Raw genomic sequence first — 25650 nt, 5'->3', positions numbered from 1 at the left:
CAAATTTCATTGCGCGTGCTGCATTGCGCAATGAAATTAGTTTTATTTATTTATTTACTTACTTACCTCCGTTGGGCCGTATTCCTTAGTTTACTACCCGCCACCCTGCTCCACCCCCGCCCCGCAACACAGCCCCGCAGCACTCCCACCACAGGCCGCTACTTGTTACGCTACTGAGAATCGGGCTGTTTGTGACAGAAAAAATGCTTTTCTAAATGTACAAAATGCGATTCGGTAACCTGTTACCAAATCGCATTTTGCATTTGCGAATTTGGTATTTGGAAGAGGCGTGTTTAGGGCCTCGCTTCCAAATACTGAATTGGTATGGTATGTATTACTGTTTTGCAACCAAATTTCAGTCACAAAACTGGTATACTTTACCACCAGTTTAAAACTGGTGATAACCTATTCTGCAAATGGGAGGGGGACCCCAAAGGACCCATTTCCCTTTTAAAATGTAAACAATAATAATATTTATGACCAAGCAGTGGTCCCATGGACCCCAGACCCCTCTACAGGGCCACTAAGAGTCCTGAAACATGTCGAGCTGAATAGATGTAAGGCTCATAAGGGTGCCTTGCATACCCCACGTTTTGTTTTACATTTTCTTCTCAGCACCAAATTGATAAAGTGAAATATCCATAAGGAAGGTAATTGGGATTTTTAGACTTTACCTCGATTCTTTGTCCCTTTTTCCTTGTAACTACCCTTGATGCAACAGAAGGCCTGCCCATTATTAGAGGATTATTTGGCAAGCATAGGTTGACGGATGTTGAAGCATGACACCCAGGGATGGGCGGGGCGAGGTTATCTGGTACATTTTAATAAATATCCCTCAGGCCCTCTTCTGACAAATTAGGACACAGAAGTATCCTGGAAAAGGCGTAGTATCCCATTTGCAGGGTACAGAGGTTTCTTACTCAGACACTACTTGTGGGACAGATTTGCTTTTATATGATAGTGATATTTTCTAGGCAGAGTGCAAACATGTATGGTCCAAATTCATATCTCTTCCCCCTGCTCTTCCTTTGTAAGGACTCTGTGTGCATGTGTATTAAAAAGCAATCAGAGACATGGTGTCCCGCTGACCATCCCTGTGGTGGCTGTGATTCCTAATGGGTCGCAATCTGCAACCTCCCATATTAATATCCATGCTGTAGGTCGATTTGCAAACCACAAGTAATCCCTAAATGAAATTAAATGAGTTTCATACATTAGGAATACCAATTTCCTGATTGTGATTCAGAGAGAATTGCAATCAGGAAATCTGCATTCCTAATATTTGTACATCTGGCCCTGAGGTCTTCAAATGAATAAAACTTTATCAGAAGTTTAGTTTGTCAAGTGTGATTACTGTGTCACATGTCTATGTCTATGTATTGGGATTTATTGAGCGCATATATCACCAGTAGGTCTCATAGCACTAGCCAAGAGTCAGAAACCTGGGAAGAACGGGCAGAGCGTTAGAACAACCACGTTTTAAGAGCTTTACAGAGCGATTTGTGATCGGTTTCAAGACGAAGCTGCAGGGGTAGCGCATTCCATAGCTCAGGTGCAATTCTGGAAAAGGATTTACCGCCGTTCTTTACAGTACGGACTTTGGGTATGGTTAAAAAGTGTTTACTGTTTGAGCAGAGAGTTCTAATTGGCTGGTGTTTGGTCAGTTTTTTTGCTAAGTGGATTGGTCCATTTTTGCTGAGTGTCTTATGAACCCGGAAACATATCTTGACATTAATCCTCTTTCTGATTGGGAGCCAGTGAAGAGTCTTTAGACTGGGAGCTGATGGTGATCAGGGAGGGAGATTTAAGACCAGTCTTGCTGCGGTGTTTTGCAGAACCTGGAGCTTGGACAAGAGCTTTTCGTTTATATGTGCAAACAGTGCATTACCGTAGTCCAGGCGATTAATGATTAGTCCCTGAACGAGGGGCATGCAAGAGTGAAGGTGGATTCATTTAAAGATTTTCCCGAGGGCTCACATTATGCCGCAGCTTGTGCGTACCACGGTATTTACGTGGTCGGCCACGGAGAGTTTATTGTCCATTATCACTCCTAGGTTATGGACAGCTATCTTGGGTGGGGGGCATGACCCCAGTGAAGGCGGCCACCAGTCAGGGGACCAGAAGTGTTGGGCGTCACCAAAAAGCAAAATCTCCGTCTTACTCGCATTGAGCAGAAGATGGTTGTTGGACATCCACTGTATACAAAAATAATAACTGTGGGTCTGGGGAAACTCAAAAATTCTGTGTTCAATCAATGTGTCTAAACCATTACCTGATGCGCTAGGACCCATTACTCTGTGATATGGAATCCCATCAGTTACTCTAACTGGACCGCCCTGTTGATCATCATTTGGGCCAGTCTCAGTAAAGCGGTGTGTCCACAGCGCATACTCAGTACACACCGATAGATGTAACCAAAAAAGCAGTGCACAAAAAAAAAAAAGCAGTGGACATCCAGTCATTGATAGCTAACATGCACTGTCTGAATCTGTGTTGCGTGTTGATGGGGTCGGGACCAAGAGTGATTAAAAGTTGCGTATCATCGGCGTAAGACACGGTATCAAAACCATGTTCTCTGATTATTTTTGCCAAGGGTGACATATATAGGTTAGAAAGTGTAGGGCTCAGAATTGATCCCTGGGGAACCCCTTTGTCGATAATCTGACTTTTTGATGAGAAACCGCCTACTTGTACTTTGAAGGACCGGTTTGTTAGGTATCTTTTGATCCACTGTAGAGCGGGGCCTTCAACACCACACTCCTGCAGGCGTTTCAGAAGGGTGCCATGAGATATGGTGTCGAAGGCAGCCGACAGATCAAGAAGGATCAAAATGGCGGATTGTCTGGCATCAAGAGAGAGGCTGATGTTATCGGCAATCTCAACCAGGACTGTTTCAGTGCTGTGATGAGGTCGTAAACCCGACTGTGATGGGTCAAGGATTTTGTTGTCTTCCAGATGTTTAGATAATTGATTATTGATCATTGATTCCAATACTTTCCCAAACAGGGGGAGGAGCGAAATGGGCCTGTAGTTAGATAATTGTTTAGGGTCAGCGGACGATTTTTTCATAATTGGTCTGACAACAGCTTCTTTCCAGTGTAAAGGTACCGTTGATTGTGCTAGTGAGAGGTTAGGAATTTTGGTTAGGTTGGGAATGAGAGCTTGTTCGATCTTGGATAGGATCTGCGAGGATGCTGGATCCACTGGCGAACCGGATTTCATCTTCCTTAATGTTTCAGAGGTATTTTCCTCTGTTATTTTGTTGAAGTTTTTGAGGGGATTGACAAGGTTGGGGAGGGATATGTCAGGGCATTGCTGCGGGGGGGTGCAGGTCGATTGTGGGAATAATTTGTGGATGTCATTAATTTTGGTAATAAAGAAAGTGGAGAGTGAGTCAACCCACTCCTGGGAGACAGTGTGGGATGGTTGGCTTGATGGGGGGCTAATGAATTCCTTCACAATCTTGTATAGCTCTTTTTGAGAGTTGGCGGCTAGGTTAATTCTGTTTCCTAGATAAGCTCTCTCGGTTGTAGCTATGCTTTCCACGTAGTGGTGGTGTAGTGTTTTGTAATGATGCCTGTCCTTAGTATCTTTCGTGAGTCTCCATTTGCGTTCTGTCACAAGGGGTATAGCAAGGAGATAGTTTCTTGGGGCATTTAGTTGCTTTCTTCGGAGCAATTATGTCCAGAGATGTACTGATCGCTGTGTCAAAGCTTTTGGCAGCCTGGTTGACATTAGTCGTTCCTGAGAGAGAAAGAGGGGGAAGGTTAGTGGCAAACGAATCTGGATTTATCTTGATCCAAGATCTGCTTAGTTTATATTCTTTTGTGGGATAATTTTGTGTCTGTATCCAATAACTTTATTGCATGATGGTCGGACCACAGGATGAGGACGGGTTGATCTATATCTACATGAGGGGAATTGGTAAATACTTATTCTAAGGTGTGGCCTGCGGTGTGAGTAGGGCCAGTTACCAGTTGTTTTAGACCTAGGGTTTCAAGGCTAGTGATAAGCTCGCAAGTGTGGGGGTCTGTATGGAGCTCATCGTGTAAATTGAAATCGCCTATTAGCGGGAAATTGTCTGCTGCCAGGACATATGGAGCAATAGTCTCAATAAGGTTACTGGTGAAATGTATTTTATTTCCGGGGGGGCCTGTAGAGAAGGGCACCTTTCCAGGTTCCCCTTTTTGAGTCTTCAATTGTAAAAATACATATTTCACCCCAGGTGGCCTCTACCATGTGAATTTTAGTATCTGTTCTGAATGCAATAGCTATGCCGCCGCCTTTCTTGCCTTTTCTGTCCTGTCTAATTATTTGGTAGTCAGGGTGTAGCGCAACTGAGAGGTCGGGTTGTGAGAATTCATGGAGCTATGTCTCAGTTATAAAGAAGAGGTCAGGTTTCTCGGTGTCCAGAAGAGACCAGATCTCAAGTGCGTGTTTGGCGAGAGAACGTGCATTACAGTATAGGCCTATCGTTCGCTTTGGTTCTGGTTGTTCTGGGTTGAATTGTAGATGTTTAGTGTTATTTTTTGTTTGTTTGGCTTGTCCTCTGATAGGAGGTTGTTTATGAACAGAGGGGGTGCTGACGATATAAGGAGGAAGGGAGCACACTCCCAGGGGGTAAGCTTTGTTTAGTGAGTGGAGTCCTGGCTGGTATATTGGATAACAGTCATCACTAATGATTAATGGGCGATAGAGGCGAGAGGACCGCACAAAGGAAAGGCAGGGTGACTGGCGTCTGGCATCTGGCATCTGTCAGGCGCGGACAGGCAAAGACGGGCTTGCCTTTGGCGCACCTGCGCGCCGCTGTGCGCATCCGCTCGGCGCACCTCCTTTTCAACTGAGGAAGTGGGCGGGACTACAACAGCGCATGGACCGCTGACTTAGCGTTCAGGGGAGTGAGGTGGCAACAATGGCTGTGCCTATCCCCTCCGCACAAATGGCACAAGCCGCGGGGGACCAGGGGGAACACGGAAAGAGCAGGTATGCGGCGCAAAGTATAATTTTTTTAAAACAAGGTTAAACAGGTTAAAAGCACTTTTCAGTGTGGCCGATGATCAGCTCTGTCTGACCTGTAGATTTCTGTGTAGCTCAGGTATGCGTCCGCTCGGCGCACCTCCTTTTCAAGTGAGGAACTGGGTGGGACTACAACAGCGCATGGACCGCAAAAAAGAAAGGTAGGGTGACTGGCGTCTGGTGTCAGTCAGGCGCGGACGGGCGCAGACGGGCTTGCCTTTGGTGCGCCTCTGGCGCGCCTTCGCGCCGCTTGCACGCGTCATCTCGGTGCACCTCCTTTTCAACTGAGGAAGTGGGCAGGACCACAACAGCGCATGGACCGCTGACTTAGGGTCCAGGGGAGTGAGGTGGCAACAATGGATGTGTCTATCCCCTCCGCACAAATGGCACAAGCTGCGGCGGACCAGGGGGAACACAGAAAGAGCAGGTATGCGGCGCAAAGTATAATTTTTTTAAAACAAGGTTAAACAAGGTTAAACAAGGTTAGAAGCACTTTTCAGTGTGGCAGATGATCAGCTCTGTCTGACCTGTAGATTTTTGTGTAGCTCAGGTATGCGTCCGCTCGGCGCGGCTCCTTTTCAAGTGAGGAAGTGGGCGGGACTACAACAGCGCATGGACCGCTGGCTTAGCGTCCGGGGGAGTGTGGTGGCAACAATGGCTGTGTATCTACCCTCCGCACAAAGGGCACAAGCCGCGGCGGACCAGGGGGAACACAGAAAGAGCAGGTATGCAGCACAAAGTATAAATTTTTTTAAAACAAGGTTAAACAAGGTTGCAATCTCATCCTTCTATCACGGGCTGGAGTTACTCTCGACTACTTTTCCTGGCTACACTTGGGAGTGAAAGATACCAAGGAATTATTCACTTTGAATTAAATAATATCTTAGGCCATGAGACCCTAAAGATACACACTAAGGATAGTGCCCAAGACCCAGTGTAAAGGCCTCACAATCTCCTTTTGCTTTTACTTCCTTGTATGCAATCACTTAGGGAATTTCGAAACAGGCTATATTCCTGTAGTAATGACTACCAAGAAAAACATAACAGGACCCCAGTAATATGGGTATTTCATTGGCCTGGGGAGGCAGTATCACACCCATGACTAGATGTTATCCAGTGGGTAGGTTGTAGCCTTGGAACTGTGAAACGTGATATCTATTATCTATTATCTATGGCCAGCTTTACCACTCCACCAAACAATGGGGTCGATTAGGATGGCGGACGGACAAAGTCCGTCCGCCATCCTGTCTGGGGCAGGGACCGTCCGCCACAAGGGCGGAGGTACCGTGCCCCGAATTAGGATGCACCCACCACAGTGGCGGGTGCATCCTGCATTTTTAACATTGCGGCCGGCGGTGGAAAGCACCGTCCGCCACAATGTCAAAAATTCATGTTGTGCGTTTCACAGCACAACATGACAGGCACCACGCGGTGCCTGCCATGTTGTACTATGAAACGCAGGGGGGTACCATAGGTACCCCCATGTGCACCCCCCTTCACCCTGGGGGCCCGCAACGGGCCCCCAAAGCAAAGCCCGTAAGGCATCTGCATCCGGCCATCGTAATATGGCTGGCGGTGTCTGGAAGACACCGCCAGCCATATGAACCCTTTTTAGCCCCGGCCGCAATGCGACCGGGGCGGAAAAGCAGCAGACGGTGCTTCTGTCCGCCGCGGTCCCCCCACCATTGTAATATGGCGGGGGGGAAATTGGTGGTGGACGGGCACAGATGGCGATCCGTCCGCCATCCTAATCGGCCCCAATGTTGGTAATAAACACTTGCGATTTTTTTCCAGGGATAGCAATCACTGGGTCTTGCCACCAGAACTACCTTATTTCTAGTTATGATGTAATGAGCAGTATACTTGTCTTACGAGCACTCAAATTATAACATTCAGTCTTTCGGTATGTAATTCTTCCAATTTAATGTCTAAAATCAGATATTTTCCCATCCAAGTTCCATCACATAGTTAGATACGGCAATGTTCAAAATCAATTGTAATCCAATCCAAGTTCCATCACATGGTTAGATACAGCCAACACGTGTTTCGTCAAGTCTGTTAGGACATATGACTTCTTCAGGGCTGCAACCCAAATGGTACAGTAAATAACAAGTTTCCATAAAAAATATATACATTCAGAAATTCCAAAAGTTTACCTTCAAAGAAGTCGGGGAAAGAAAATTAGTAAGTAAGAAGGGGACACCCCCAAATTCGTGCCTGAGTCTCAACATTGGACATATGTGATAGATTGATTCAGTATAGAGTACGAAACGTCCCTGTTATTTAATAGCACCATAGTATATAAATATATCGTGAAAAATAATTCACAGTTTTCTAAATAAGCAGGTTGTGGTTTATAAGAGTCACCATTCTACCCAATCATTCGTAATTTTCCACAAGTGCAAAGTCTCATGTACCTAAGTAATCAGTTATTAATTGCTCACCAGATAAGTTTCTCTAATGGTCTCACTCTAGTCTTCTGGTCCGGTCAGACCTGGTTTATAAAGATAGGCACCGTCCCTCTGTTATAGTTTATTATGAATAGTAAACCATTTTCTAATTACTGAGTATAATTAATTAGGCGAAACCCTCACCTCATCAAATTGTCCACAGTCGAAGACAGGCTGTGTTATGCAAAAACGATCCATTCACAATAAAGCACGAGTAGCGTCCTGTAATCCAGATATAAATAAATTTATTCTAAATCTTCATTCATCTACTCTACTCGTTATTGAAAAACATTAGTTTCAATTACTCTAATCACTTCATGCTTATCATTCTCCAGAGGAACAACACCTCATTCTCAGTAATAATCGTTCTCATATTCAATTGCAGTAAATCGATGTAAATACCGGTCATTTCAATATGGTGCCTTCATACTCTAAAGAAACACACTATTTCCAAGTCCATACAACCGACAAATAGGTTAACAAGTAATAGACATCCCTCACCTTTTGTTTTCGTAATTATCAAGTAGTGAATGTCCAGTCTTCTGTAATCTCCGTTATAGCTCCTAACCCGAGTCCGAGTTCTAAAACCCAAATATATATCGATCAGTATGTGAGGCGGATACACCTTAACTGTGTAAAGATTCATACCCAGCTTCTCTCTTACCTTCCTCGTTTCACAAATTCCAAGTGTATGGATGGCCTTCACAACCAACGCCATCTTGGAGTGGCAATTTATAGGTAAAAGACATCTGCGCCATCTTATAATGGGTCGTGATACCCAATTGTTAATGCTATTAGTTCAATTCAAAGTAACCGTAATAGAAAAGTCATTATCTAAACATAAGTCAATCATATCCGATTGGATATATAAAAACCCACGAAGTAATAGTCATCATGCGAGCGCAATTTTAAATCGGTCTCCTCGCTATCTACAGACATACATATCACGATATTGACTATTTTACTAATGCGGGCGGATTCAAAATTCATTACCAATATCGCTAGGTGCAAACGCCATCTTAGGTTGGTTACAGTATTATAAGTACGAGCGCCATATTGTTTAGTTGATACGTGCGAATCACAAGTTAATTATTTACTTGTGTTACAATATTATAAGTGCGAGCATTATCATTATTTAGTTAATATATACAGATCACAAGTTTATTATTTACTTGTGTTTCGGTAAAGTAAATACTATTAACCATTGTCGTGTATGGATGATAAAATCCATAAAGTTACCAGGGTATAAACAAGTCATCTTCTTGAGCTCGTACGAAGACAAATCATGAATCATAGATCAACGACATCAACAGACGTCTAAGTCAATCCCACAAAAAAGTGTGTACCAAGAAATAAGTCATAAAGAATTAATTAACCAGCAACAGACATTTAAGTCAGTTACACAGAGATGCGGGGACCATCCACGGGTATTGTGATGACAATTACATTTTCCACACCCTGTCAATTAGTAATAAATGAGAAGAAAATGAAAAAGATAAGAAAGGGGAAGGTCAAGGAAATAGATGGTCCAGGAATGTTTAAAATTTCTAAAGTACCTACAGAGGTCATTCATTTGTTATCACATAATTCAATTTACAACATGATAACGCATCACATCCTACTTCAAATAGCTGATATAAGTCCAAATTAAATCACAGTTATTAAAGCTGTGATGTGTTGAACAAGTACATAACATTTTGTCATTCTATGCCTGAGTCACATAAAAATTTAAATTGATGATAATCACATACACTTATGTGACCAAACAGTATATATATTCTCATTGGTATTCTTGACCTAGAAAAATTCAAATTCATGGTCATTATTTAGACCGCATTCAACAGCCCTCAGTTTAATCAGCCATAACACCTCTCTTCTCCTTAAGGTCAAAAGTCTATTGCCCCCTCTGGGGTCCAATCTAACATGATCTATACCATGAAAGGAGAAGGTATGTCATTCTTTTTTATCAAAGTTCTGTACTATGTGGGACGCAATCCGATACCTTGTATCTCCAGTTTTAAGAGCTCTAAAATGTTCAGCCATTCTTTATTATTATTATTATTGGAAATTTATTAAGCGCCTGATTACGCCACTGGCGTGTCTCCGCGCTATGGCAAGTGGTGTGGCTGTCCCCCCCTCCTCCCAACCCAGCTATCTACTGAAACAGGTGCGTTTTAAGTTTTTTTCTAAACTGGACTTCGCAGGGTTCCAACCGAAGTTCCAGTGGCAGATTGTTCCAGCGTTTGGGAGCAAGGTATCTGAAAGATCTGCCTCCCATGCGAGCTTTAAATATTCTTGGGACTTTTAACAGCCCGGTCTGCGAAGACCGGAGACTGCGTGCAGGCTCATAATGGGCTATAAGGCTCTGGAGCGGGAGAGGTGCTTTGCCACTCAGGATACGATGGCAAGTGGCAAGAGCCTTAAACTCCACTCTCCTCTCTATGGGGAGCCAATGAAGCGCCCGCAAGGCCAGTTTGGCGGATGACCTCCTGGGGAGTCTGAGGACCAGCCGCGCCGCTGCGTTTTGTAGAACCTGCAGGCGGCCGAGGACCCTGCCTGAGGCCCCCAGGTAGAGCAGATTCCCATAATCGAGTCGGGAGGTAACCAGGGCATGCACCAGTGTCTGACGAGCAGGAGTGGGAAGCAGATCTAATACTTTCCTGAGAGCTCTCAGAACACCGAAACAGATCCCTGCCACTCGACCGACATGTGGGCCAAAGGTGAGGTCCTTATCCAACCATACGCCAAGGTTTCTGGCCTCGCGGCAGGGAGCAGGAACCTCCCCCAGACACGGTGGCCACCACGCCGACGACCACGCAGACGGCACTCCCCCCACCACGAGCACCTCGGTCTTGCTCCCGTTTAACTTTAAACAGTTGGCAGACATCCAGGCAGCAAGGTCGTTCATGCAGTTCCTGAAGATGTCTGCCGCAAGTCCGGGCGCGCGCGATAGGGAGATAACCAGCTGCGTGTCGTCGGCGTAGGACACCAGGCGGAGACCATACCCCTCCACGATGGCTGCCAGGGGGGAGACATAGATGTTAAATAGAGTTGGGCTCAGGGACGAACCCTGCGGTACGCCCTGGCCCAACTCAATCTCCCTGGAGTAGTAATCACCCAATCTGACCTGGAAACACCTCTCCGTGAGGAAGGACTTAATCCAGCCAAGCGCAGCTCCTGTCACCCCTCCTCCATTCAGACACTGTAGCAAGGTGGAATGTGCTACAGTGTCGAATGCTGCACTTAAGTCTAGTAAAATCAGTGCCATCGTCTGGCCCTCGTCAGCTCCCTGTCTGAGTGCTTCCACCGCCACAAGGAGAGCGGACTCCGTCGAATGACGGGGGCGGAAACCAAATTGCGAGTCGTGGAGTAGCGACGCCGTCTCCACGAACTGCATGAGCTGTATGTTGGCTGTTTTTTCCGCCACCTTTGCCATATAAGGAAGAAGGGAAATAGGACGGAGGTTATCCAGCTTTTCAAAGCTAACGTTGGCCTTTTTTTGCAGGGGAAGGACCACAGCCTGTTTCCAGGCCTTAGGCACCACTTGAGACTCAAAGGAGATATCCAGCAGCTGACGTACATGGGGCTCTAGAGCTGGCAAGCTATCCTTTAACCGACTAGGAGTGGTCGGGTCTCTAGGGGAACCAGATTTTATAGATCCACAAATGCGGAGAAGCTCCGTAGTGGAAGGAGTGACAAACCTGGTTAGCCGATGTTCCCCTTCCGTTCTTGTGGATTCCAGGGAGGCAAGGCCATTGTCTGCCCTCTGGGGGAAGGAGTTATAGATGTTGGAGACCTTGGTTGCAAAATACTCCGCGATTCGATTGCAGCCCTCCGTAGTGCAAAGTTTCTTAGGAACTGTGGCGGATTTGCCTATTGCAATGGATTTATAGATGGAGAAAAGCTCCTTGGTAGACTGCTTTGCTTCCTCAATTTTATTGCAGTAATACAATGATTTGGCCTTCCTAATTAGAGCATGATAAGCGCGTCTGCTGTCCGTGTAAACAGTTTTAGCCTGCAGGGAGTATGTAATCCTCCATTGCCTTTCGGCGCGTTTACATGCAGCTTTGGCCGTTCGCAAGTTATCATTGTACCAGGGCGCCGAACGTTGCGCGCGGCCGCCTGATTTCGCCATTCCCAGTGGTGCTACTTGATTCAGGGCTTCCAGAATACGCTGGTCCAGGTTGGAATTAATTTCATCAACCCCGTCGCCCCCCAAATGACCTTTCTCGGTAAGTGCCCGATTGAATTTGGCCTGCGAGAACGCTGTCCATCTGCGCCTCAGATATTTGTCAGCGGGAGGGTCGTTGGGGCAAGGTCCCTGTATTTCAATAGTGAACGGGACGAGGAGATGGTCGGACCATGCGATGGGAATCGGGGCTTGGGCATCAACCTGACTCCAGTTAGCAAAAACTGGGTCCAGAAGATGGCCCAGCTTATGGGTAGGTTGCGATACCTTCTGTTCGAATTGTAAGTTGGCCATCGTGTGGCATAACTCACTCGCCACCCTGTCCGTAGGGGTATCAAGATGTAGATTAAGATCCCCTAGGACCAGATATTTATCCGAACGTAAGGCCGCTTCAGTGACGCCTTCCACTAATTTTTCAACAAAGGCTGTGGAGGAACCTGGAGGACGGTAAATTAACAGACCTTTCAAGGTGAAACGGCCGTTAATAGAAATAGAAAAGGCGCCGGCCTCACTGTCGTCAATCACAGTGCGATCCAGCTGGCATTGATATTCTTGCCGGGCAACAATGGCTATGCCGCCCCCTCTCCCTCGTGGCCTGTCTAGCCTTTGCAGGCAGTAACCTTCAGGGACGGCCTCAATGATCTCCGGCATGGAGTCTTGGTCGAGCCAGGTTTCTGTAAGGAAGAACAGATCCCAGTTTTTCCCAGTAAGAAGGTCATGGATGTCGAGGGAGTGTTTACGTAGAGAGCGTACATTTAGTAGACCACATAACAAAGTGTGTTGGCCTGAGGTGAGCGCCCTATCTGTGTTGAAGGAATAATCACAGTGACTGCAGCCCGTATTAGTCCCTGCATCAATGCTGTGAGGACAAAGCCCGCGCAGCTCTCTGCGGAGGAGAAGTAAGTCATCTCGACTCCAGCAGACTTGACAGGAAGAAGACCCAAGAGGTCTGGCCCTGGGCCGCAGTCGGCCGCGGACGGGCGCAGACGGGCTTAACTCAGGCGCAACTCCGGCGCGCCTTCGTCGCGCCCGCTGCGCTCGTCCGCTGCGCTGACGGCAGCACATCCGCCTTATATCCCCCCCAGCGTTCCAACAACTAGAGCGCTGCTGCTCCTACCGGAAGTGCCTGGCTCGGACCCTCCACGCCCTCTGCTCAAACGACGCTAATCGCCGGCGTCAGACCGAGGCGGGAGGGAGGGACGAGACCAGCACTCCGTGATCCACCTACCAGAGCTCAGCTGAGCAAAATGCGAGGGGCACACGCAACGCGCTGTCACACGCAGTGCTTCCCAGCCAGGTAAGAAGAGAATAATGTGCAGAGTGAATTTTTAAAAGCATAAAACGCTCACGCGCCTCAAAGCATGCGAGCTGCACGCAGATGCGCTAAGTAATAAAAGCGGTAGGGACGCTGCCACAGTCCACTCAATCTCCTAATCGTGCTCCCTACATAAATTTTGCCACAAGAGCAAACCATCACATAAACCACGTGTGTGGTATCACAGTTAATAAACATGTTAATAATATTCTCACCTGAGTTATTATACTCAAAATGAAGTACCTTAGGTTGCGCCCATCTGCATAAGCTGCATCTCCCACACTTGTAGAACCCTTTGAAACTAGACAACCAGTCTATCTTATCTGGTTTCTTGGGGTAGCTAGGGCTTAACATATTGCCCAGGGTCAAACCTTTTCGGAAGGTCAAACTGGGTCTATCCGTAAGAAAAGGTCTCAAGTCTTGATCCATAAGGAGAAGATGCCAGTGTCTCTTCAGAATATTAAATAACCTTGAACTATCATACCATAGTTGGTTATCAATCTGATCTTGTCCTCTTTATCTTTCTCTCTCTCATCTTTATTGTGTCTAACCAATGTTGTTTTTCGGTTGACTGTTCTAGCTCTAGATGCTGCAGTCTTAATTACATCGTATCGGTATCCACGATTCAAAAATCTGTTTGACATATCTTCCAAATTATGCTCGAAGTCAACATCCAGTGCACAGTTATGCCGTGCCCTCAACATTTCTCCATACGGTATTGAATTGATCTGACTGCTGGGGTGGCTACTCCCAGCATGCAAAATGGCATTGCAGCTTATTGGTTTTCTATACATTCTGCTTATCACTTTGTCCCCCTCAACAAACAGCTCAATATCCAAGAATGTGATGCATTTACTGTCATAATGTGTAGTAAATTGGAGATTCAGTGTGTTATCATTAAGATAATCAAAGAATCCTTTCAGTTCTTCCACTGTTCCAGTCCATATTAGTAGGCAATCGTCAATGTATCGACCCCAGTAATGTATATGTTGCATCCAATCCCTGCCTTCTGGTCCCCAGATCCGCCCCGCCTCAAACCACCCCATAAAGAGGTTGGCGAAAGACGGAGCGAATCTGGAACCCATCGCAGTCCAAAGACGCTGCCTAAACCACTGCCCATCAAATAGAAACACATTATTCTTAAGAACCAATTCAGTCATCTGGAGAATCATCTGGGTGTGGTCATACAGTTCAGCCGGTCTACGACTCAAAAAGTAATCTATTGCTTGTATACCAAGATCATGATCTTTAATAGTATATAGGGATACTACATCTAACGTAGCTAGTATCATACCATCTTCCCACACTATGTCATTAAGAAGATTAAGTACATGTTTGGTATCCTCTACGAAGGAAGGTAAGTTGTACACGTACTGTCTGAGAAAACAGTCTATAAATTGGGATAAATGTTCCGTAGGCCCACCTATGCCGGAGACAATTGGCCTCCCGGGCGGTTTGTCCCGGCATTTGTGGACCTTGGGCAACGTATACATGCAAGGGGCCCTGGGTGATGTAAGTGACAGATATAAGTACTCATCATAATCCAGAAGGGATTGATCATACCATTCTTTAATTTTACAATTTATCTTAGAGATTAGCTCTTTCATGGGATTAGAGGAAAATTTCTCATAGTATAATGTGTTGTTAAGTTGGGAGAAGACCTCATTCTTATAGTCACAAGTATCTAATACCACTATGTTACCGCCCTTATCTGCGTTACGTATAGTTATTGTTTTGTTGTCAATTAATTCTTTGAGGGCTTTCCTTTCATCAATATTTAAATTGTCTTCTCTCAACTTCAAATACTTTTTACGGTGGACATCAATTTCCTTATCGATGTCTACATTAACAGCTTTAAAGAACACATCAATGGTATTGCCTACAACCAACTGTGGGGTCCACTTAGATTGGACCCTAAGTCCACTCCCTTCGCTTTGAAATCTTTCAACCTCTAATTCTTCCAGTAATTTTGAAATAGTAACAGGGTCATCCTCTTTCTCAGTCAGTGACATGAGCAACTGTATATCTTTTATTTCTTGTATAGTAAGGTTACTTAACACTTTGTTAGAAGAATGTTTCACTTTTTCAGGTACATTTGCAAAAAACTTTTTTAACTTAAGTTTTCTAACAAACTTAAACAGGGCTATTTCAGTCATACACCAATTTTGTCTCATCGTAGGACAGAATCCTAAACCTTTCTTTAACACCCGTATCATATCATCGGATAATTCACACGTAGACAGGTTGATCACTTCAATATTACATGTATCAGAATCTCCATTCATTGTTGTTGTTTTCATGACCTCAAACTCCTTTTTCTTGCTCCTGGATCACCTGCCTCCTCTGCCCCCTCTCCTAGTCTTCTTACATTTAAGTCTCGGTTCCTCTTCTCTGTATCCCGATTCCCCCTCCTCAGTCTCTGAACCTCCTCTAAAAAAATGTTCTCAGTATGTACGACTGCTGTTGTTTCAGGTACATCCTCATTCTCGCTACTCGAGATATTCGAGGATGCTTCAGTGTCACTAATTAAAGGGATGCTGCCTCTCTGTTTAGCCATAGGGCCTTTCTTCACTAAATAATCCAATCTTTTCGCAAATTTATAAACGCGACCAGCGCGGTAGTCATTCTCGTCACGTTTTAGTTTACGTGCTTTCCTTTTCTTTATTTCCATTTGTAGCTCATTTAGTTTTTCATCAAGTATAATATAATTCTTGACTGTGGCCTCAGGTAGATTAAGCTCTTTGATTTCATCCTCAATCTTGCCTATCTCAACAAGTAGTTTAGCTATCTTCCTTTCCGCGTTCTCTATCAAAATCTGTATAAGATTATGAGAACTCGTATTCAGTTCTTTCTCCCAAGTATTGTACAGGTCTGGTTCAAGATCCTCATAGGTCGGTATGATTTGCGACCTTAACCCACGTGATCTTCTATTTAAGACTAAGTACTGTTTGAGAGTGGCAGCATCCCACCATTTATTTAATTCTTGTCTTTTGAGTGACTCGAGTTTAGTGAATTTGGCTCTGAGCCCTTCTTTCTTATTAACAATGGGAGGACCAACAGCTGTACTTATAGTACCTCCAGCTGTCAGGTTGCTGAATAGTAGTTCTGCCTCTTTGTCCCTATTCATGTTCAAACCCTGCGGCTGCTCAATTAACTTAATTAAATTACAAGACAATGGTAACAGCTAAAAAGACCACAACGGGCCCCCAAAGCAAAGCCCGTAAGGCATCTGCATCCGGCCATCGTAATATGGCTGGCGGTGTCTGGGAGACACCGCCAGCCATATGAATCTTTTTCAGCCCCGGCCGCAAGGCGACCGGGCGGAAAAGCGGCAGACGGTGTTTCTGTCCGCCGCGGTCCCCCCCACCATTGTAATATGGCGGGGGGGAAATTGGTTGTGGACGGGCACAGATGGCGATCCGTCCGCCATCCTAATCGGCCCCTATGTTGGTAATAAACCCTTGCGATTTTTTTCCAGGGATAGCAATCACTGGGTCTTGCCACCAGAACTACCTTATTTCTAGTTATGATGTAATGAGCAAGTTGGAAATTGTGGAACCAGAAGAAATTTTTTATCCTGGCCCCTTCATGTAAGAAAATGTAGAATTTGCTCAACCGGTGGGCAGAAAATCTGGATTTTATTAAAGAAATGGAGGCTAATATTACGCAAACCTCCAAAAGACCACTCCTCACAGCAGCCCCTTTAACAAAACATAGTCCACAACAGGTACATAAAAGACCAGAACCCCAACCATCTTCATTCTTTTGCTGATTGAAAACATGCAACCATGACTAAAACTGTCTAATTTAAGACAGTCATTAAAGATTCCCTTTGAAAAGTTATTTCCAAAGCAGCTTCCAAACTCCTCCTTTGGCGACCAGTCAAATCCATGACCTGATGGTATATCTTTCATCAAATCAAACTTGTCAGTGAAATAGAAATTAAAGAAATCCACAGTGAAAAAAGGGTTTTGTTATAGGAATGAAATCCAGGAATACGTTGTGTGTTCAAGGTATATTTATTACAACCAAGGCACGGCACATACATCAAACGACGACGGTCTTCCACCGCAGTCTTTTCCTGTCTCTTCTACCTGGAATCTCATCTCTACAATCTATTCTACATTCTACCCTAGAGTTCTAAAATAAACATAAAATATAAGCACCCAGTGCATTACCACTCATATTACAAGTTTACAAACAAATAAAATGGATTTTCGCAAAGAAAGTAAAAAAAAAATCAAGAACAATGCTAATAAAATAGATATTCACATAAAAAGTCAAAAACAACTGGGAAATGATTGCTTTAGAAGCCCTAATTGTCTATCCTGACTCATATTACATTGGTACTTAGGTTTAAATATATACCACACATTGCTTCTATAACCAATTATGTACATATATATAGGGTCTCATTTAAATGTTTTTGATGCAGGACAGCGCAGAAAGTCACTTTGCTGTGCTGCCCTGCGTCAAAAGGAAATGGCTGGAATGTGTCATATTTATGATATACAGCACATTCCTGTCCTTTCCCACTGCACTGGTGCTGTTGTGTTGACTGTATAAACAAAGATTTCTCTTGGATTACAACTCACAAAGGGTCAATTTACCACATTTAACCATACAAGGGACATGCAAGTGTACGTAATCCACTATTGTTTCAGAACCCATAAACCAATTATAAACATAACAAGAATATTGTGTGAGTTTTACAAAAATTCATTTATTAAAACCACATTCAATAATATAAAACACAATAATGTAACCAATTATTTCTACAAGGTTAAAAAATATACTTCGACAGACTTATACATATAACAAATGAATTTCAATATGAATGAGAGACAAAAACAAGCGACATTAAAAATCATCATAAATGCGTTAATTCGATTGAATCTGTTGCTTTGGAGTCTATCAATCCTTCTATAACTAGGCTTAAACGTTTCTCGAATTTAACAATATCACCATGGTGCTAGGGTGTCTGCATTGCTGGCAGGATTGTTATTCTATGTGTGCTGCAGAACACAGCACACATGGAAAGGGTTGTGTGACGCAACAACGAAAGCCTTTACAACGAAGGCTTTTACAACAAATGCAAAACGACGACACTGGCTCTACCACACCAGGTTCTACATTGAATACGCTGTCACATAGGAAATCATTTAAAGCACAGTAACAACCAACTGTATTGTAATGCTTACCTTTTCAAAAACTGCCGTAACAACGCCAACTGAAATTTATCGATTAAAATAATGTGAAGGTGGAACAAACTGAGCTATGAGTCAGTTTGAATGGGGTTCAGTGGAATGGTGGTTTGAGGGATTTGAAGGAGCTGATTGGCTATGTGTGGGAACCAATTCTGTGATATTTGAGTTGTTTTCCCATTCACTGCTCCAGATTTCCTCCCACTTCCTGTATATACAGTGGAGATGGAGATGCTTGTTGAATATGTGGAAAAGTGGGTCTGCTATCTTGCCATTCACTCCACCATTTTGTGATTCACTCTACCATTGTGTGCTGTGCCCTTGTGACTGACTTTCTCTCTGTATCACAAACACTCTGGAGCTCCACTTTTGACCTGTTACATTCCTGCACGGACACTCTGTTCATGCTTTGGCCTGCCACAAACTGACCAGCCCATTATCAACAAGCTTCAACAGGCCTATCAGACTTATCTCTGTTTGCTGTGTAATCATACCTCTCACCTGTGCCCTGCAGTAGTCAAAATTACAAATGCATATGGACTCAATTGTATAAACATGCTTTTCGCCTACACCCTACAGGGGCCTCACCGTTACCTGTGCTTAAAAGATTAACCTTTGTTTAACATGTAATCATGCTATGCCCTGCAGGACCAATTAATCAGTGTGACCTCTGTATATTATGTAATTATAATGTTTTGCCCATATCCTGCGAAAACCCCCAAAGGCTACTCACCTGCTGATTCTCCAGATTGACTGTTTGTTTAGGAATGCAATAAAAGATTATTAATACAACTCCCTTACATGCCTGGGGTAGGATAAAGAGTATATACCACGTGAAGTAAGACCATCCTGCAGACTGCCTCCTCAGACAGCTATGGGTGTCTGTTGTTGATGCCTCTCCATCTCATGAGATTGTAATAAATATCCTTTCTCTCTGGCTCCAGCGTTGTTCTCAGTTTGTATTCCGGACCCCCGTGGACTATAGGGTGACCCTGACACCTTTGGTGGTCTGCCAAAAGACTCCCAAATCGACAAATATTTGATGCTTAACAACTTGTAAAATCATTGTCGTTATGGGATTTCAGCCATTTCTTTGCTTGCACTCACTTGTTTTAACTGAGCGCTCAAGATTCACTTCGACCCTTGCAACACAACGCTTTGCTTCAAGAAAAGTACTCTTGAACCTCCTCTCTTTACTCAGGAGTCACTGTTAATTGTGGGCCACCCAGTGCGGATGGTGATAAGTTATGATCTACTATTGCATTCTTTGCATCCAAGTGCTTCATCCCTTGAACCTATATACTTGTGCTTGCTTATCACTCATTCCTACCTTCACACAGCATTCTCTGTTGTTCGAAATGTACAGGATTTTTTTGTTTTCTGCTACAATGCTGGGAACACTGTTTACGGCCACTTCCTGGGGTTAACTAAAACAAACATCCTAAAACTGGCCCTTCCCTTCCTCTGTACCCTAAATCCGTCAACAGAATGCAACCCCTCCCCACACCCTTAGGCATAAATATGCCCCTTCCCCAGCTTTGTTAGCCCTAAACGGTCCCTGCCCTGAGCCCTAAATCCGACAAAAGGCATAACCCTGCCCCACACCCTTATCCCTAAATCCAGCCCTTCCCCAGCATAGTGGTAAAGAGTGGCGTTCCTTGTAGTGACATGTGTTAAAGTGTTATTCGTTGTAGTAAATGACTCTGCATAAAGACGGGCGTAGTAATGATGCCATCATGGTACCGGTTTAATTGTTAAGGCTATTTGTACTGAAGCCTTTGTTAAAAAAGGTCGTCTACCCATAAAAAGAGGAAAAAACAAAGACAAATAAACATATTTCTCCTCATTACGCCTGCCCTGGGGAGGAGTACAGTTTTGACGCGTTCACAGGATTTCAGATCCTTGCAAATCTGTGAATACGTCAAAACCCATGGGTGTTGCGTGGGAACACCCACTGTAAAGTCCACGGAACACCTCCCAGACACAGTGTAAGACAACGCAGCGACATACAACCATATCTACGAGGCAATGAAAAGTCATGCACAGTGGCTTTGTGTGGCCTCATAGATATGGGTCTGAACTCTGCCCCACCGGTGCGTAAAAAAAAGAGACCCCCTGTGGCGCAATGGGCATGAATATAAGCCCGTAGTCCTTAAATGTCTGAGGTTCATTTATAACTCTAATACAAAAAGGGGGGGTTTTCTATGAAGTTCCTCATTGAAATGTTGTAGCGGTTTGGAGAAGCCAAGTGGTTGGATCTCACTCTTCCCTCCCTAGAGAGGGTAGTAGTGGAGATCCATTTGTTTTTTGTATTAGTCTCAGCGAGTCATCCTCTATGTTGGACCTCCCCTCTCCATACAGAGTGGGAAAACGCCTCTAGTCCCTTCTTTTTGTCTTATTTATAACTCTACCATACCTTCCAAACATATTTTGACAATGACACATAGATAGTTTGGAGCTTCTAAATTCAAGATTTTCTGCCACATTCATATTATCACTCCTAACATTTGAGGAATTTACCCAGCCATTCCTGCCTACAGACTCATCCCCTTCATCCATCCATTCATAATTTTGTTGATGCACATTACCTTTATCTAGTCCATACTTACACTTACCCAATCTACTCAAATGCCATACCTTTCCGTCACTTAACAAGGCAGAATTACAAAACAATTTACTTACCCTTAAAGGCTCAGAGAACTCAGGGGCAAATTTCCGTAGCATAAATGTTTTGATATTACGGCAGCTTTTTTTTATCGCCATATTCAAAAGTTGCCACTAACTGCAGTTAGCGGAACTTTTCCAGAGTAAACGTAGATTTTCAAGATCGCCACTTCTGTTAGCAGGACTTTATGAAAATGAGATGCAAGGTAGGCATTCCCGTGAACAAACTGCTGCTAACCACACTTTACGGTATTTACAATGAAAACCCCTAAAACTGCCACTTAGTTCAGTTAGAGGCAGTTCTTTAAGACAAAAAAATAGCTGGTCTTAAAATTGGTGCAAACACTTGGGTCCACATATAAGATGTTTGGGTGCTGGACAGCACTGCAAGGGATATTGTTGTGCTGCCCTAGGCCAAAACCAAAGGTCAGGAATGTGCCCTATCAATAAGATGGGACACATTCCATGGGCCTCATTCATGAAAAGTGTTGCATCGCTGCGACAAAAGAGTTTTGCAACACTTTTCACTGCACCCTCCTTGTGACACAATGGATGCGCCGTATTTACTGTACATCACTCCATGTCGCAATCAATGACGGATACGTCTGGAATCCTAATGTATCTGTCAGCGCTAAAGTCACTCACTGCTACAGTTGTGTCGCAAGCATAATGCAACTCCAGCAATGCATGGGGCCAGCCTATCCCTGTGGCACTGTGTCACCCTTATGCCTGCCATGAGGCAGGCTTGAGGTTTTGACATAGTGGCGTCCTAGAATTGTTGTAGTAAAATGTGAGAGATTTCACTGTCTCACTCCTATGAGACTTTGTTGCGTGGGAACACCCACCCTGCATACACCATACCTGACGCAGGTATAATGTGGCACAGGGCTTCACAAGGTCTCGCATATGCCTAGATGCCTCACTTTGTAAATACCGTGCAACGTGATGCAAAAGTCACACTGCAAGTAAATCAAGAAATTGAAGCACTGGCGGCTTTAAAATGATGGTAAGGGCTTATAAATAAGCCCAACTGTATTTTTCCCCTATGTTGATGCACAATGGCTGCCATGCGCCAACGCAGGCACCCTTGCACCATGGTATAAGGGTGACTGTGTTGCGGAGTCGATTGATGTTGTGGCTCCTTCTCTTCTTGAGACATCTGCAGGTGGGGCTGGACTAGTGGAGGGCGAAAGTCAAGCAGTTGGCATTTTTGGAGTGTTGTTTGCCTGGTTTTCTCTTGAGGGGTGCCAGGGTGTCAGCACAGTTGGTGATCCATTGGTAGAAGTTGCGCGCTGTGGTGTTGGTATCAGTAAGTGTTGGTGGAATGCTGGTGCTGAGGGAGTTGATAAGAAGTTCCTCTGTGGTTTTGATAAAGCTGCGACAGGGGGACAATGATGGCGGTGGTGTACAGTAGGTGTGGTGAGGACGTGTTGTATATTATGATGCTCGGTCCAGGAGAGTTCTGTGGTGTGGCTGTAGTTGAAGTTCCCACTGGCGGAGAAGATGGGGTCGAGCGTGTGTCTGGTTTTCTGTGTTGGTGTGGTGTCTAGCAGCTTGAGTCCGATGTTGGTGAGTTTCACCACGTGGGTGGTGGTGTTTGGGTCTCTGGGGTTGTTCAGGTGGAAGTTGAGGTCTCCCAGTAGGATGTAGTTGGTGGATGGGAGAGCCTGGGGTGCGCTGAGGTCTACAAGGGCATCATTGAATGGGGGTCATGGGCCGTGGGGCCTGTAGACAAGGGTGCCTGGAGAGAGTGGTGTTGGGCTTGGTCTGGATTTGGAAGTGGAGGTGTTCCATGGTCGCCGTCTGGTCATTAGAGTGTGCCGTGAGTTGGAGTGTGCTTTTGTAGACGATGGCATTGCCTCCTCCTGGGTGGTCAGAGTGGTCCTTGTGGGTGATGTTGTAGCCATTAGGGATGGCGATGGAGATGTCCGGTTGGGAGCAGAGCTTGGTCCAGGTTTCTGTGAAGAAGGAGATATCTGAAGAGTTGGCGTTGAGGAGGTCCCCGATTTCTCTGGTATGTTTGTGGCGGGACCACACGTTGACGAGGATCGAGCTGAGTCGGTCGGGTGTGCTGTTGGTTGGCTGGGCGGTGAGAGGTGCTGGTGTGTTGATGTGGCAGAAGGTGCGTTGAAGTTTTGGCAGGTGGAGGGTGCATGGTTATTCTTTGGTGATGCTAGATGGCAGGCGGCATGGCGTCCAGGGTTGGGGGCGAGGAGGGTGCTGGCATCATGGCAGTGGAGTGTCTGGGAGGCAGTGTCCCTGGCACTGGCTGCGGTCCATGCACAGAGGGGCTTGCCTTTAGCGTGCATTCGGCGCACCAGTGGCACACTCACTGTGCATGGCTGCCATATTCCATTGTGAAACATTTCTCCTCCAAAATTCTAAATACCTGTCTCAGTCTATCATTGTGCTCCTCGGTGGTGTTTCTCATAATAAGTATACCATCCTGATAACACACAACACCATTGATGCCGTCAAACAAATTACTTATAAGTCTCTAAAATATTGCAGTGGCTGACACTAGACCAAAGGGTACCCCTAAAAATTGAAAATATCCCATTGTTGTAATGGATGTTGTCAACTTTTTTCAGTCAGGCTGTAATTGCACCTGATGATACACAGATTTGAAATACTGTGTGAAAAAACAGTTTACATTTCTCCTGCTGGCAAACGTTTAATTAATTCTAGGTATAGGGTACTGATCAACAAGCATGTTCTTGTTCAATTCTCTCCAATCCAAACATAATTTGACCTTACAATTAGAAAATCTCACTACCACAAAGGGGACACCCACACCACAGATTCAGCTTCTTCAGTCATACCATTTTGAATTAAGTTGTTTAATTCCTGCAAAACCACTTCCCTAATAGAAAAAGGAATATACCTCGGTTTATCAATATGTGACTTGGCTGTAGATTTAAGTTCAATTTTATGGTTGAAATCATTCAAAAGACCAACCCCTCCAGAAAATACCTTGGGAAACTCATCCAAAATTTCTTTTAAAAAGGCATCATTAATTCTTGCAGTCGAAACCAGTTCTGAACTATTAGGCACCAGTATTATTCCCAAATCACCCTGATCAAACCATTCTAGTACAGAAGAACCTTCCTCAGAAACATATAATTTGCACTTAGCCTTGCTCCCTTTAAATACAAAAATCTAGAGTTTGAAATACAATTAGATCAATGCTCTCACTGGAATAACTTTTAGCTTTCACATCCGCTGGTTCTAAGCACCCTTACAAATAAATCATTACAAACATCTACACTGATAATGGTGAATGGTGATCCCAAATCAGAAAACACCTTTACCATTACTCCAATACTGAATTCACAAACATTGTACTCAATACAAAAAATACCACTTGCATCAGTATCCTCTTCTTGCTGATCAGAACCTTGTGGATATATTTTGCTTTGTTATTCTTCCTTTTTTACACACTCTTGCATATTGTTCCAGGACACCGCATACTGAACATTTTTGATTCTTGGAAGGACATTTCTTGTAAAACACCAAATGTTTAAAGCTGCCACATCTGTAACTTTCTTTGGTTCAAATGAGCTAGAATTCTCATGTTTTTTGAGTTACCATCATTGGTACTGTGTGTTTCCTTTGTGGAATAGTTACTTTTCACTTTTTTAGCAACTTTAATGATATTATAATATATCCACCACAACGGAACTGGAGCAAGGTCACAGAGGAACACCTCAACACCACCCTCCGTCAAAACACCCCCAGCGCCACGACCGACACCAACACCGCAGCCAGGGAATTTCACCGCTGGGTTGCCTGTTGTACCGTCAAGCTTGCACCACTCCGCCACCCCGCCAAACAACCTCTGCTGAAGGCCCCCTGGTTCCCCTCAGAACTTCAAGAAGCCAGACACTCCTGCAGACATCTAGAAAAAACCTGGCGAAGCCAGAAAACCACGGAAGCATGTAACAACCACAAGAGCACCATGAAGGAATACCACTAGCGCATAAGAGACAAAGTCCAGACCAATGCGACCAATGCCAAGGAACTGTTCACGGTCATACAGCAGTTCTCAAAACCTCCCTGAGAAGCCACGGACATCACACCCTCCCAGGAACTCGGCGACAGGCTCAGCTCCTTCTTCCGGAAGATCCAGGCCCTCTATGACAACTTCAGCGAACCAGAACCAGACACCACTCCCCTGCCCACCGCACATCTTCTACAGGGCCGCTGCCGTCATCGTATCCGAACTAGGACGTACCATCAACTCCTCCCTCAGATCCGGCATCTGCCCAGACTACTGGAAATGGGCGGAGGTGAAACCCCTCCTCTAGAAACCAACAGCTGACCCTACGGACCGGAAAAACTACCGGCCCATCTCTCTCCTCCCCTTGGTGGCCAAAGTCACTGAGAGACTCGTTAACACCGAGCTGACTGCTTTCATCGAAGAGAACTCCATCCTATATGTCTCCCAGTCTGGATTCCACAGCAACCACAGCACCAAGACCGGCCTCATCGCCGCCACGGACGACATCCGCATGCTACTTGACCGAGGACACACCGTGGCCCTCATCCTTCTATACCTCTCCACAGCATTCGACAATGTCTCACATCACACGCTTGCAGCTAGACTTCACGATGCAGGGATACAAGGAGCCGCCCTCGACTGGATCCAATCCTTCCTCTTCAGCAGAACACAGAGGATTCGACTCCCACCCTTATTTTCCGAACCAAAGGAAATCAACTGTGGAGTACCTCAGGGTTCATCACTCAGCCCCACGCTATTCAACATCTACATGGCCCCCCTCACCACCATCGTCAGAAAGCACGGGCTCAGCA

The sequence above is a fragment of the Lissotriton helveticus genome, chromosome 3_1, assembly GCF_964261635.1.
Source record: "Lissotriton helveticus chromosome 3_1, aLisHel1.1, whole genome shotgun sequence".
NCBI classification, from domain to species: Eukaryota; Metazoa; Chordata; class Amphibia; order Caudata; family Salamandridae; genus Lissotriton; species Lissotriton helveticus.
Note: the sequence above shows the minus strand (reverse complement) of the source record.